At 44.0% G+C, this 11,196-nt stretch overlaps 1 pseudogene; it reads left to right on the forward strand.

Annotated features, from left to right (window-relative positions):
• Positions 1-235: 235 nt before the first annotated feature.
• On the forward strand, positions 236-1,628 carry LOC750998 (selenide, water dikinase 2-like; annotated as a pseudogene).
• The last annotated feature ends 9,568 nt before the right edge of the window (positions 1,629-11,196 follow it).

The following is an 11,196-nucleotide window of genomic DNA, read 5'->3' on the forward strand; positions in this document are numbered from 1 at the left end:
TTGGCTCCAACACTTATCTCCCCTTTTCTATAGATCCAGTCTCTTCAAATACTGGCTCTTCGTACCGTGCAAGCATGTGATAAACCTCTCCCATTTTGGAGGAAGGCCAAGGAGGGGTGGCTTGGGCGAGAAGGGTGTCCAGAATGGTGCCCGGGAGAATCTCTGTGGGAGATATTTGACTGTTACTTCATATTAACTTGAGTGGAAACTGAAACGGCCCTCTCCTCTTCTCCCCTCTCCTCAGGCCTTTCCAGCAGGCGCGATGGCGGAAGCCCCGTAACGGTGGCCATGGCGGCGGCGGAAGTCTCATCAAGCCTGGCGGCCTTGTCTCTGGGCTGGGCCTTCTCGAGCTACTGGCCCTTCTAGCCCCAGTTGTGGGGTCTCAGCCTGAGCTGGCGACTGACTGGCTTCTCCGGCAGGAAGGGCTGAGGCTGCAAGCTCCTGCAAGAGGCACTGCCCAAACTCCTGGCCAGACTGACACGGCCCACACCCAGCTGGGACGAGGCTGCCCAGGAAGCACCCCTGCCAGGAAGCACCCCTGCCAATGCCCTTCCAGCCCTGGGCATTGGGATAGACTCTTGCATCATCTCACTGAGGCATGGAGGCCTGTCACTGGTGCAGACCACGGACCTCTTTTACCCCTTGGTGGAGGATCCCTACATGAAGGGGTTCATAGCTTGTGCCAACGTGCTGAGTGACCTCCAGGACGTGCTGAGTGTGACAACGTGTTGACGTTACTCAGCCTTAGCCAGAGTATGAGTGAGGAGGAATGCGAAAAGATAATGCCACTCATGATCAAAGGCTTTCGGGACGCTACTGAGGAGGGAGGAACTGCAGTGACAGGTGGACAAACGGTGGTCAACTCTTGGCTTATCATCGGTGGAGTTGCCACTGTGGTGTGTCAGCCAAGTGCATTCATAATGCCTGATAATGCCGCTATTGGGGATGTGCTGGTGTTAACCAAACCCTTAGGAACCCAAGTTGCTGTCAATGCCCACCAATGGCTGGAGGATACTGAAAGATGGAATCAGGTGAAGATGGTGGCCTTCGGAGAAGAAGTAGATCTGGCCTATTAGAAAGCCATGCTCAATATGGCTACCATCAACAGAACTGCTGCTGGATTAATGCACAAATTTAATGCCCATGTGGCCACAGATATCACAGGCTTTGGCATTCTAGGACACTCTCAGAACCTCGTGAAGCAACAAAGAAATGATGTGCCCTTTGTCATTTGCAATCTGCCAGTCATTGCCAAGATGGCTGCCATCAGCAAGGCCAGGGGGCAGTTTGGGCTTCTTCAAGGAACCTCAGCTGAAACCTCAGGAGATTACTGATTTGTCTTCCAAGAGAACAGGTGGCTCACTTTTTTTCTGAAATCAGATCTTCCAAGTACAGAGAGGGTCACCAAGCATGGATTGTTGGCATTGTGGAAAAGGGAAATCGGACAGCCTGGATCATTGACAAGCCTCGAGTTATGAGGTCCTTCCTCGTGGGGCCACTGCCCCTGCTCTTGCTCCTGCACATTCCAATGTGTCCTCAGAGCCTAGCTCATGAAATGAAATGGCACAAGTTGTTTAGAGCTTAGGGCCTTTGTAAACAATCATGGAGAATTCTCAAGAGTTGATTTAAGAAATTCCCAAAGAAGACTACCTGCATAGTGGTTGCAGCTGCCCTTTCTAGGTGATCTGAATTAGCCCATCAAAAGCTGCCTGTATGTGCATCCCAAGGTCAGAAGTAACATTTTGAACTTTGTGGGGACATTTGTTCATCTCCCGGGTAGAAGAGGAGCAGAAAAACTTGTTTCCTCTCTCCAAAGTAAGATGAGGCTATTCCAGTTTGAGGGATGTTTTTTGCATGGGGTTGATTAATTTCTGCACAGGGAGTGAGATTATTTATTAAAACTGCATACACACACAAAAAGTAAATTGCACAATGAAAAAAATTTAGATCTGAAGCAGATGAGTTTGGACCAATACTATTGATAAATCTAAATTGTTATGAGAGATCTTATAGTGCAATGTCAAATTCTTTATTAGATTTTTCTGAAGTACTGGCTCTTTCCTGCTCTGGACAAGAATTGAGCAGCTTGTTTAAAGACTGGGAAAGGAGGACCTGCAATCATCTGACTTGGTCTCTGTTAATGATGTCTCTCCCTCTAAACCCCATTAAGGACTGGAAGAGGCAGAAAGAGCCCTAGAGCCCAGGCCTTGGTGGTCATTAAGATGTTAAATCTTGTGCTGAAAATTTCTGGTGATTTAATCAATAAAGAGTAATTTCTAGCTACAAAACCAAAATTTATTCCATTTTATAACACAAAACCCTCCTTTGACTATTCTCCTTTTCCTCCCAACAGTGGCTTCTCTTTCTTTTTCTGGATCTGTATGTCTCAACCTTTGGTGTACATCAGAATCAGCTACAGAACTTGTTAAAGCACACATTCCTGAGCCTCATCCTCAGAGTTTCTGATCTGGTAGGTTTGGGGTCGGGTCCAAGAACGTGCATTTCTAACAAGTTCCCAGGTGATGCTGACGGTTGGGGACCCACTTTGAGAAACACCACTCTAAAGAGCACCCTCTGCATTCATTGGCTTTGCTTGCTCTTTTTCCATTCACTACCCAACCTGCTGTCACCTGTCTGCTGCCCCACACCACTGACCTCCAAAGGTCAAATCCAGTGGAGCTTTGTATCCCATCTTACTTGAGCCCTCTGCAACGTTGGTTCCCTGGCCACACAGCTCTCTTTCTTCCTTTGGCTTCCCTGACATCACTCCTTCCCAATTGTCTCCTTCCTTTCTGGCTGCTCTTTTTGAGTTGCCTTTTCAGGAACGTCTTCTCCTGCCCATGGTGTGTTTCAGTCTTCTTCCAGGTGCTGCTCTTGTCCTCTGCATTTTTCACTCTGTATTCTTCCTGGTTGCCTCACCCACGGTACAGCTTTGACTGGCATGCCAGTAACCCTCAGATCAACTTCTCTACCGCAAGGCTCTCTTCTAGCTCTCTATCTGCACATCCAGACTCATAAAGTTAGACATGTCCCCAGGTGGGCTTATTATATTTGCCCTCAAACAGCCTACTTGTTTGACTTATCTTCAGGAAGGGCAACTATTTTACCCTGAGCCAGAAGTCTGTATGTCATTCTTACTTTTTTCTCCCTCACTTTTATTCCTGACATTCAATTCATCATCAAGATCTCTCTCAAATTGCCCTCCTTTCGTTTTTCATTGCTAATGCCTCAGTTTCCTACTGTTTGCTGATGTTACTGAGATAATCTCCCAAACTTAATTCTGCAGGCTGGGGCAGGATGGGGTACTTCCTGGGTATTAGCTTTCCAGTGTTTCCAGGCAGTTCTTTTTTTTTTTTTTTTTTGAGATGGAGTCTTGCTGTCGCCCAGGCTGGAGCGCAGTGGTGCAATCTTGGCTCACTGCAGGCTCTACCCCCTGGGTTCACGCCATTCTCCTGCCTCAGCCTCCCACGTAGCTGGGACTACAGGCGCCCGCCACCTCGCCTGGCTAATTTTTTTGCTTTTTTTTTTTCAGTAGAGACGGGGTTTCACCGTGTTAGCCAGGATGGTCTCGATCTCCTGACCTTGTGATCTGCCCACCTCGGCCTCCCAAAGTGCTGGGATTACAGGCATGAGCCACCACGCCTGGCTGGCACTTTTTAAATACTGGCAACATATAGGAGTCCCTCAAATCAGGTAACATTTTGCTATTCCATAAATTCTGGTTTTGCCATTTGATGCTATATCATTTTATACAATAAGACATTTTATTTTATTATTTTTTTGAGACAAAGTCTCACTGTGTCACCCAGGCTAGAGTGCAGTGGTGCCATCACAGCTCACTGCAGCCTGAATCTCTGGGGCTCAAGTGATCCTTCTGCCTCGGCCTCCAGAGTAGCTGGGACTGCAGGCACACACCACCACACCCAGCTAATTTTTTTGAAAAATTGTTTTGCAGAGATAGGGATCTCTCTCTGTTGCCCAGGCAGGTTAGAACTCCTGGGCTCAGGCAATCCTCCCACCTCAGCCTCCCAAAGTGGTGTGATTACAAGTGTGAGCCACCACACCTGGCCAAGAAGAATTTTACTACTAATAAAAGTAATGCGGGAGGCTTGCATTCTTAGCTCCATTTCAGATGAGGAAACTGAGGCTCTGAGAAGGTAATAGAGTTAGAAAAAAGTGGAGCCAAAGATACAAACAAGGTCTGCAAAAAGAAAGTTTTGTAAAATGAAAAATGTCTAGCTCCTTCCATGTAGAATTGCAGAGTATAGTTCCATTATTTTGTTGAAGTGCATTAAGTTTTAATAAATACATATATTTCTGTAATAAAGCACATTCATATAGTAAAGTGAAAAATGTACTAAAGCCAAATATGATCTGGTGACCCATTTCTCTCTCTCTCTCTCTCTGTATGTGTGTATATGCATGGGTGTGTATATGTAGTTTTATGAAAATTTGAAAACTTTTATTTGGAAATAATTGTAGATTTTTAGGAACTTGCAAAGATAGTACAGAGAGGCCCTGGGTCCTCTTTATCCAGTGGTTACATCCTATAGAACTATAGTATAATATTAAAGCCAGCAAATTGACATTGATACTATATAAGTTATGTATAGTTCCATGCCATTTTGTCACAGCCATAGATTTATGTGACCACCACCATAATCAAGATATAGCACTACTCTGTCACCACAAAGATCTTCCTCATGCTACCTTTTTATAATCATTTCCTCTTCCCTTCACCATTCCTAATCCCCAGCTACTACTAATCTGTTCTCCATCTCTATAATTTGTCATTTTAAGAATGTTGTATAAATGGAATTATATGGTATGTGACCTCTTGGGACTGACTTTTTTTCCACTCCATAATGTCCTTGCGTATAGTTGGGTAATGTTTTTAAAATCCTCTTTGCCAATATCTGTCTTTTAGTTGTCTCTCTCTCACTGATTTCAAGATTTATTTATTTACTTTTAGTATGTATGTATGTATGTACGTACGTATTTTATTTGAGACAGAGTCTCGCTGTGTTGCCTAGGCTGGAGTGCAGTGGCATGATCTCAGCTCACTGCAATCTCTGGCTCCCAGGTTCAAGCTATTCTCCTGCCTCAGCCTCCCGAGTAGCTGGGGACTATAGGCATGTGCCACCACGCCTGGCTAATTTTTGTATTTTTTGCTGGAGACGGAGTTTCACCATGTTGCCCAGGCTGGTCTTGAGCTCCTGACCTCCAATGATCCACCCGCCTTGGCCTCCCAGAGTGCTGGGATTACAAGCATGAGCCACCACGCCCGGCCACCTTTAGTTTTTACAAGATTAACTAATATGTGTCTTGACATGGATTTCTTTAGGTTTATTCTGTTCAGAATTCACATAGCTTCTTCTTTCTTTAAGTTGTGTCTTTTACCAAACTTGGGAAAATTTTAGTTATTGTATTTTTTAATACCTTTTTAGCCCACCTTCTTTCTCTTCTCCTTCTGGGACTCAAATGACATGAGTGTTTGATTTCTTTGTTATAGTCGTATAGGTTCCTGAGTTTGTTCATTTTTTTTTTTCAGTTAGTTTTTTTTTTTTTTCTGTTGTTCAGATTGAGTAATTTCTATTCTGCTGCCTCAGCCTCCTGAGTAGCTTGGACTACAGGTGCGCACCACCATGCCTGGCTAATTTTTGTATTTTTAGTAGAGATGGGTTTTTGCCATGTTGGCCAGGCTGGTCTTGAACTCCTGACCTCAAGTGATTGGCCTGCCTTGGCCTTCCAAAGTGTTGGGATTACAGGTGTGAGCCACAGTGCCTGGCCAATTTCTAGTGTTCTAGTCTCAAGTTCACTGATTCTTTTCTCTGTCCTTTCCCTTCTGCTGTGAAGCTCATCTATTGAGATTTTTTTTTTTTTGTATATTTTAGTTCTAAAATTTTTATTTGGTTCTTCTTTACATCTTCTATTTGCTCAGATTTTCTCTTTTTTCATTTGTTTCAAGAAAGTTTTTGTAATTATTCATTGAAGGCTTTTTATGATGGCTGCTTTAAAATCTTTATCAGACAATTCCAACATTATTATCTTGGTGATGGCATCTGTGGACTGTCTTTTCTTATTTAATATGAGATTTTCCTGGTTCTTGGTGTGATTAGTGATTTTGTATTTTACCCTGGATATTTTGGGTATTACGTCATGAGACTCTAGTTCTTACTTAAATCTGTTTAGCAGCTTCCTCTGACATGTGCTGCAGGGAAAGAAGTGCTCCCCCTTGTTACTGCCAGGTGGGGGTGAAAATCTAGTTTCCCCACTTAGTTTCCTTTATGCCTCCAGGGGCAGGACCCCCATTACTGCTGGGTGGAGGTGGATTGCAGGCTCCTTGTAGACCTCAGCTGACAACCACTGTGGCTGGGAAGGAGAGGACTGTCTCACTATTGCTCCCCATGCTGCCTCCACTGACACTGTTTGAGGGGTGCTTACCACCAGATAGTGGTGAGATTTCTGGCCTCCCAAACCCTTTCGATAAGCTAGGGAGGAGGAGGAATGCCTTATTACCTCTGGGTGGAAGTGGAAGCCCAAGATCCCCATATGGCCTCCATTGACACCATGAAGGGGGTTTCACGTTGCTGGCGTGGGTGACAATCCTGGCTCCTCACTCAATTGTCTTTCATAATTATGGGATGGAGGAGACAGAGTGAGGTGTTATTGTTACCGCTGGGAGAGGGTGGAATTCCAGGATCCCCTCTTGGCCTTTGCTGATGGTATGTGGCTGGGGTAGAGTGGCTATTGTCCAAAAGTTTTCTGTCTTGCTATGTCGTAACTTTCCTTGTTCTTTTTTCTTTTCTTTTCTTTTTTTTTGAGATGGAGTTTTGCTCTGTTGCCCAGGCTGGAGTGTAGTGGCACAGTCTCGCCTCACTGCAACCTCCACCTCCCAGGTTCAAGTGGCTCTCCTGCCTCAGCCTCTTGAGTTGCTGGGATTACAGGCGTGTGCCACCACGCGCCCAGCTAATTTTTGTATTTTTAGTAGAGATGGGGTTTCACCATGTTGGCCAGGCTGGTCTCGAACTCCTGACCCGAAGTGATCCATGCACCTCAGCCTCCCAAAGTGCTGGGATTACAGGCATGAGCCACCGTGCCCGGCCATACCTTTCTTTGTTCTTCGGCTAGAAGCAGTAGCTTCTCCTGGGGGCATTTTTAGTCTGCCCCTGTTACTGTTTTTCAGTTGCTGGCTTTTCTGGCACCATGTCTGGGATGAGTGAGGCAAAAAGAAAACCCAGGGAACTTGTCACAGTGTGGTCCTCGGGGTTCCAGGCCCTTGTCAATTTGCCTTCATTTCGTCACCTTTCAGAGGCTTGTTATGTTTGTTTTATGCATAACATCTGGGGTTTTCAGGTGTACTTTAACTTCATTTGTTTAGATAAAAGGCAGTCGTGCTTTCCTAGGAATGTTCCGGAAAAGCTGCATACTGATGGTCTGTGGGTGCTAAAGTGTACGTACTGCTTCTAAAGGCCCCAGGCCTTCCCAAGCATCTATTCCTGCATGTCCTACAGGCACTTAAGCTGACAGATCAGCCTCAGGTCCCTTCCTCTGTTTCCACTATTTCAACCAGAGATCCTAACTATCAGTGCTGTCATCTGAGGCTGCACCTTGGAAGGCCATTTAGATAGACCCTTCCTCACACAGGCGATTATTCCCCACGTCTAACCGACGTTACTTCCTCAGCGCCTTTTGAGCTAACCCTGTCCTGCCTATATTCCCTTGCTTTATTTGAGCCATTATCATCTCTCGCCTGCACTGTTGCCATAACTTCTTAACACATCTGTTTGCATCCGCTTTGTCCCCTCTGAGCCACTCACCCACGGTTCTGAAATGCATCTTTCTAACATGAACTTTTTCGACCCTTCAAGTCTGGCTCTGGGTCTCCCCAAGACCTTTTAGCCAGGGGGCAGAGAACTTGGGATTAGGCCTCCATCTCTAGCCTCACCCTCAGCCACAACCTTCTAGAATATTCCTGCACAGTGTCGCTGGTGGCCAGCTATCAATCACATCCCCAAAGCCTTCCCCTGGACCTTTGCACACAGTTTTTCTTCTGTTGTGAATGCCCTCACTTACTCTTTCCTTTTTTTTTTCCAATCTGATCCTCAAAATGTAAGCATATGTTACTTTATTTGGGAAGATTTCCTAGGTACTGTACTTCTGTCATTGCACTTAGACAAGGTATTATAGTTATGTTTATTTACACATCTAACTCTCCTGGAGACTATTAATTCCCTTCATAGAGGGGACATGTCTGACCACAGAGTGGCATCGTGTAGTGCTTAAAAACAAGGACACCGGAGTCCTGAGTTTATATTCAGACTCCTGCTTATTGGTTCTGTGGTCTCAGGGAATTTACGGAACGTCTTTGTGTCTCAAATTTAGTTACATGTGAAATGGAGATTATTGTGATGACTGAATGAGGTAATACATCGAAATTGCATAGCACAGTGCCTGTCACAAAATAAGCTCTTAATAGTTGTTAGTTATGATGATGACTTACTTTGCTGTAATTTACCAAACTATTCTCCCACTGTGGAATATTTGCATTGCTTCTATTTTTTTTTTCCTATCATAGCTAACCCTGGTAGAAAATGTAAAAATCAAAACACAAGAGATGACTAGAATTGGGATTACTTCTATGCCTTTGTATCTGAAGTTGACAAAATCAACTTAATTTTCTATCTATGTTTGAAGTGGTTGCTGAAAAATTTTGGTATTCTTTGTGACCTCTTCCACGCTGCAAAGCACACTGGAGCTTTTAAGATTAATTAAATTTTTCTCTCCCGCCTAGCTACTGGAAGAGAAAAATCCCAAAGGAAGCACATGACAAGTGAATTTGTACTTGAGCAATGGGTAGTGTGAATGCATTATAATTCAGTTTCTGTATTTGGATTTTTCTGCTCTCAGATGAGTATACTTGAGGTTTTGAAGAACTCTGTGACCTTGTTTCTTCTATACCTATCTCTACCCCAAATAGCTGGGTTTGTAAACACAAATTAAGTGAAAGGTACAAATTTCCTCTGTGCTAAGGGAAAGCTCATTTGAGGAGTTGGGACTCTACTTTCATTATTAAAGTGATACTGGTTTTAGCCTCTTACTCATTTCAGGCTGCTATAACAAATACCATAGATGGGGAGGCTTAACCAACATTTATTTCTCAGGGTCATGGAAGTTGGGAAGTCCAAAATCAAGGTGCTGGCTGATTCAGTTCCTCATGAGGACCTTCATCCTGGTTTGTAGACTAATGCCTTCTTGATGTATTCTCACATGGTAGACAGAAAAATTATCACTCTGTTTCTTTTTATAAGGGCACTAATCCCATTCATGAGGGCTCCACACTCAAGACCTAATTACAGATGGTTCCCAGCTTATGATGGTTTGACTAATGACTTTTTGACTTTACAGTGGTGTGAAAATTATACTGTACTTTGAGTATCCATACAACCATATGTTTTTTACTTTTTGGTACTGTATTCAATAAATTACATGAGATATTCAATAATAAAGTAGGCTTTGTGTTAGATGATTTTGCCCAACTGTAGGCTAATGTAAGTGTTCTGAGCATAGAAGCTAGGGTCATCTAAGCTATCATACTGAGTAGGTCAGGAGGATTAATTGTGCATATATATATATATTTTTTTCTGCGATAAAATCTTGCTCTATCACCCAGGCTGGAGTGCAGTGGTGCAATCTCAGCTCGCTGTAACCTCCGCCTCCTGGGTTCAAGCGCTTCCTATACCTCAGCCTCCCGAGTAGCTGGGATTACAGGCGTGTACCACCATACCTGTCTAATTTTTTTGTATTTTTAGTAGAGACGAAGTTTTGCCATGTTGGCCAGGCTGGTCTCAAACTCCTGGCCTCAAGTGACCCATCTACCTTGGCCTCCCAAAGTGCTGGGATTACAGGCATCCCAAAGTGCTGGGATTACAGGAGACTTAACAATATTTTAAACTCATGATGGGTTGATCAGGATGTAACCCCATCATAAGTTACACAGCAAACCTCCCCAAAACCTCTCCTCCAAATAACATCACATTGAGTATCAGGGCTTGATGAATTTCTTGTTAGGGGAAATAAACATTCAGTCCATAGTCTCCTTCAGGAGAGGGAGGTAGGTAGGTTTTAAAAAACTTATTATTTTTATATGTTTGGATGTACAAGGGCAGCTTTGTTACATGGCTATATCACGTAGCAGTGAGGTCTGGGCTTTTAGCATAACCATCACCCCAACAGTGAACATTGTGCTGAATAGGTAATTTTTCAACCCTCACCCCGCCATCACTCTCCAGAGATAGGGAATTTTCTGAAAGATCTCTGGAAATGTTGCCTCCCAAGACGATTGCAGTGTTAGGACTACACCACCTGATTTCAGCTCCTATCCCCAAAGCATGTTATATTTACAATTGGAGTTTCAAGGACTAATCAATAAGCATGTTTCTTATTAAGCAGAGTGAAGCCTTTCTCATTGTTTCCTATTCTTATTCATGAATAATCCCTCAAAGTTTTTCATGCTTAACAAAAATCTATTATATTGTAATTTAGTGCTTTCGCTTCATGTCCTTGTTAGAGTGGGATGGGTTGAGGATGAAGATGAATGATTTTCAGCTTTAAAAGTTCCCTTAATATACTCTTTCCTTATATGAAGATAATAATAATAATAATTATTTTTTGAGACAAAGTCTTGCTCTGTTGCTCAGGTTGCAGTGCAGTGGCACAATCTCAGCTCATTGCAACCTCTGCCTCCTGGGTTCTCGTGCCTTAGCTTCTGGAGTAGCTGGGATTACAGGCATGTGCCACCATGCCCGGCTAAGTTTTGTATTTTAAGTAGAGATGGGGTTTCACCATGTTGGCCAGGATGGTTTCGAACTCCTGACTTCAGCCTCTTAAAGTGCTGGGATTATAGGTGTGAGCCATTATGCCTGGCAAAGATAATTACTTTGAAGGGATTCTGTTGTCTCCAAGGTAACTAAACTCAAGCTTGGTCCACCCATCAACAGGATTTCAGTTTCAGAGCCACCTCTGGGTCTGCACCTCCCCTGTGGGGCCTACTGTTTGGCCTTGTGCAGTGCTTTGGATCTCTGCTTTCCAGATCAGGTTTGGAAATCAGCTCCATAGCGTGAACAGCCGCTTTCCAACTGTACATGCTATTGTGGGCAGATTATCTTTTCTTTGCTAGCTGTTTCCTCTGCCTGT

Source organism: Pan troglodytes, chromosome 4 (assembly GCF_028858775.2).
Source record: "Pan troglodytes isolate AG18354 chromosome 4, NHGRI_mPanTro3-v2.0_pri, whole genome shotgun sequence".
NCBI classification, from domain to species: Eukaryota; Metazoa; Chordata; class Mammalia; order Primates; family Hominidae; genus Pan; species Pan troglodytes.